Raw genomic sequence first — 4,933 nt, 5'->3', positions numbered from 1 at the left:
ACCCATTCATACAAACATACCTGACTCCACACAACCATTCACCTAAGTTAGAGACAGAGTGAGAGACTGGGGTGTTAATAGGCAAAGAGATCGTGTAGCACCTTTGAGACTAACTGTGCAAAATAAATTGTAGCATAAATTTTTGTACACCACTTCCTCAGATGCCTGGGCTGGTTGTGATGATCTTAAGACAGACAGACACACACACAGGCTGTCAAGTCCCTCTTGCATGTGAAACTGTCCCACAGATTGGCTCCAATGGCATGTGAACCCAGATATCTAACAGTAATACAGTGGTACCCCGGGATACGAAAGCACCGCCTTACGAAATTTCCGGGATACGAAAAAATCCCATAGGAAAAAACTGTTCCGGGTTACGGTTTTTTTTTCGGCTTACGAAAAAAAATTTTGGTGCTTTTCGGCGCTTTTTCGCACGAAACGCGGCTTTCCAGCGCTAGCGCCTATGGCTTTTTCGGGTTACGAAAAAAACCGGGTTACGAACGCCGCGGTGGAACGAATTAATTTCGTAACCCGAGGCACCACTGTATACAAGAATGTTGATGGTACTACATTTTGAAAGAGTATACAGCCAGCTAACACTGACTAAGGTCCTGTATCAGACCATTTATAATAGGATTTTATGATTACCCAAAGTCACACTGGCAACAGCATCAAAGCCAATAGCAAACTACTCTCTCACAGTAATAGATCATGATGGCAAAGAAAAACAAGTAATCTTCATTTGCAAGAAGACATTTCTCTACAATTAGTCACTGAGCTAACCAATTTAAATTGCTTTAAGAGAACTCATTTCTGTAGCAGTCAATCCTTAATAAAGTAATTTTATTGAACTGACTCTCTAATTAACTAAGTTTAAGATGAAGTACCTGCTGCATGTTTAATTTAATTGAAAGATGCTATGTGTTATAGCTACCTATGTCCACAAGGGGGAAGCTCAAAATACAACTTTTGTGTATTCATCCAAATCATACCTTATGTGTAATGGAGGGAAATAGTAAGGCCAATTAAAAATTATTTAAAAATGAAATGCAAGTGCATAGCATATTTTAATATTGTCCTAACCAATAACTGTCAGCCAAGCAGCACACCTTGAATGTGGTTTCAACAAACTAACAAAATCATGTCTTCTTGTTGTTGTCATTGTGTGCTTTTAAGTCATTTCTGACTTATGGCGACCCAAAGGCAAACCTATCATGGGATTTTCTTGGCAAGTTTCTTCAGAGGTGGTTTGCCAATGCCATCCTCTGAGGCTGAGAGAGTGTAACTTGCCCAAGTCACCCAGTGAGTTTCCATGGCCAAGTGGGGATTCAAACCCTGGACTCCAGAGCCATAGTCAAATGCTTAAACCACTGCACCATGCTGGCTACAGAAGACACATTCAACATTTTTAAAACAGCTGGGTGCAAACAACTGGTTCAAAGGTATGGAGGAATAGTTATTCCTGATTGCATACAACCTATATACCATTTCCCATTACTCGAATGTTGCTCAGGGAAATCAGTTTCTAAGTTACTGAAGAAGCCAAACGCTCTTCCTTTTACTTTCAATGACATTCACCTGACTGAAACTGAAATCTGGAAACTCCCCTGCAGAAGATACTCTTTTTCTTCTTAAAACTGATCCAACTGAAATCTTTCTAAAGATTGATCTGCAGCTGGGGTTGAGCAGACTCCAGGCTTACAGGATCAACTTTGCTTTTTTTTGCAAATTGATGCAAGTGAAGAAATTGAACTGGGATCAAATATATTTTTAGTACACTTATATGCTAATACTTTTGGAGAGCTGCTTGGTGTCACAGGCACTCCTCCTCAGTATCTGCCATGTGAAGGCCAACCCCAGAGAGCCAGTGTGATGTTGTCATTTGAGTGCTGGACTAGGACTTTGAGAGGCCAGGTTCTGAATCCCTATTCACCCATGGAAACCCATGGGGTGACCTTGGGAAAATCATAAACTCTCAGCCTTAGAGGAAATCAATGGCAAATCTTCTCTAAATATATCCTACCCCCTGCCCCATGAGAGGTTGCTATATGCCCAGGTCAAATTGAAGACACAAAATAATAACCCCATCTACTGGCCTGCCTCCCCCTATGGGAAGGCAGAAACAAACAAAGGGACCACATACAAACAAACAAACAAACAAACAAAGCAAGCCAGCCTTGGCACTTTTCATAATTTTAACAACAGCAAAAAGGGGGTGGTGCGTGGGAAGGTTCAGCAGGTGTGGTTTGACATAAAAGCTACACTTGCTGAAGTCCTCTCCTTTTACGTTACTGTCAAGATCATGATCCTACCATGCTTAATTGCTGTGCCTGAGTATGTGTGTGTTAATGCAGGATGATGGGTTATACTATCCTATTGCTGATGCTTGGAGAAGAAAAGAAAAAAAATGTGTATCAGTAGAGGCCTGGGATATAGAGAGGAAGTATGTGCTGCCAAGGTCATTCTTGTGAGAAGCTCTAGCTTGGTACCCAGGAAAAGAAGGAGGGATAAGACCTGTATGTTTTGAATTGCTGACAAATGGGATGAAGGCTTTTGGAATGGGTGAACTGTTTGCACTCTTGTCATGAACAGTCCTGACAACAACTGTATACTGTGAACTGCTTTGCTTACTGAATAAAGCTCTTCTGAATATACTAAAGGCTTGTGTTCCTGGAATAGAGTTAGCCTGTACATTACAATTACTTTTAAAGGCACAGGAGTCTTGCTTGCTCAGCTGTACCCACTAAATGAGGGTGGGCAATGATTAACTCCCAGCATTCCTCACCATCAGCTATGCTGTCAAGGGCTAATCGAAGTTACAGTCCAGCCACATTTTTCTCACTTTTACCCTAGACCATAGGAGAAATTTGGCTTACATGTGAGCCAGCATGGTGTTGTGGTTTGAGTATTGGACTAGATCTATAGCAGACCTGGGTTTGAATCCCCGCTCACCCATGGAAACCCACTGGGTGACCTTGGGCAAACCACACTCTCTCAGCCTCAGAGGAAGGCAAAGACAATCTTCCTCTGAATAAATCTTGCCAAGAAAACCCTGTGAAAGCCCCTTACCCACCCAATTTATCAGCATGTAATGGGCATGGAGGATCTATAGGCAGATTGATGTATATATGCATCTCACAGCACAAACACCACAATGAAGGGTGCAGTCAAGTTATATGACAGCCTGTGCAGAGAGGGAGAGGGACAGACAGATGCCACACCATCAAACAGAGGTTTGTGAAAGGATGGAAAAATTTCCCCAGGGAAATAAAACATTGGGTTTTGTTGTCGTCGTTGTTTTAAAATCACATCACTGGTGAACAGCCTGGTGCTCCCATGCTTACCTTTGAGCCAAGCTTTGAGTGGCTTCTGGAAGATGAACTGAAAGGTTTCCACAAAGCTCTTGAAATGGTTTGTAATGTGTTCAAATGTCATAGGCGTTGAAGCCAACTGATGTGCAGGGAACCTCTGCTTCAACATTTCCTTTTCTGTCTCACTCTAGTGCTGGCAGGAGAAAAGCACATTTTACAAGCTCCGAATGTTGCCTGCTTTGTGTTCTTGTGTATCCACACTTCAGCTACAGCATGGGAGCTACTTAGCCATGGACTCAATCCACTGGGTTTCTGTTACATTTAAGAACCTGAAACTAAGTGGGAGAGACCAGTTGCACAAATTCTTCCTCAGTTGGGTTCAGGGGAGATGATCAGGTGGGAAAGATCCAGGTGACATACAGAATCAAACTATTGGTCCATCTAGCTCAGCTTTGTCTCACTTACAATGGCTAGCATCCTGTTGATGAAATACGCAAATGTAATTCCACCTTATGCTTGCCTATGTAACTTTTTGTGTAGATAGGTATCCCCTTGTTCCATCTACAATGACCAAAGTCATAATTCAAAATGACTTTAATAGATTAGAAAGCTAACAACATTAATTTCAATATCGAGAAATTTAAGGTACTGTACTTGGACAGAAAAAATGAAATGCATAGATATAGGATGGGGACACCTGGCTTAAGAAGAGTACATGTGAAAGGGATCTAGGAGTCCAAGTAGACCACAAGCTGAACATGAATCAACAGTGTGATGAGGCCAATGAGATTTTAGGCTGCATCAATAGAAGTATAGTGTCTAGAATGATCAAGGAATCTAATGGGAGCACTATATTCTGCTTCGGTCAGGCCTCACCTGGAATACTGTGTCCAATTCTGGGCACCACAATTCAGAAAGGTTGTTGAGAAACTGGAGCGTGTCCAGAGGAGGGTGACTAAAATAGTGATGGGTCTGGAAACCATGCCCTATGAGGAGAGACTCAGGGAGCTGGGGGTGTTTAGCCTGGAGAAAAGAAGGTTAAGAAGTGATATGATAACCTTGTATAAATATTTGAAGGGATGTCATATTAAGGAGGGAGCAAGCTTGTTTTCTGCTGCTCCAGAGAACAGGACCCGGAACAATGGACGCAAGCTACAGGAAAAGAGGTTCCAGCTCAACATTAGGAGGAAAGTCCTGATAGTAATGGCTGTTTGACAGTGGAAAATGCTTTCTCAGAGAATGGTGGAGTCTCCTTCTTTAAAGATCTTTAAACAGAAGCTGGATGGCCATCTGTCAGGGATGCTTTGATTGAGAATTCCTGCATGGCAGAGGGTTGGATGACCCTGTGGGAGACCATCCTAGGATTCTATGAAAGTCGCTCTGTGACCCACCATGTCACTGTGTCAGCCAACCACCATTGCTGGTGGAGAGTTGAAGGAATTAGAGAAGCATTCAGCTATATCATCCTAACCAGTCACAGACTGATGGCATCCCATGATGAGACCACCTTTTGGGATCCTTTTTTATTAATCAAAATTAATCCAAAATTGATAGACTGGCAAAACAACTACTTCCAAAGGCAAGCAGCTGCAAAGCCATTCTAACGGTTGTGAAGAGAATAC

The sequence above is a fragment of the Sceloporus undulatus genome, chromosome 4, assembly GCF_019175285.1.
Source record: "Sceloporus undulatus isolate JIND9_A2432 ecotype Alabama chromosome 4, SceUnd_v1.1, whole genome shotgun sequence".
In the NCBI taxonomy this organism is placed as follows: domain Eukaryota; kingdom Metazoa; phylum Chordata; class Lepidosauria; order Squamata; family Phrynosomatidae; genus Sceloporus; species Sceloporus undulatus.
The sequence above is the reverse complement of the archived record's forward strand: the minus strand, read 5'-3'. Positions refer to the sequence as shown.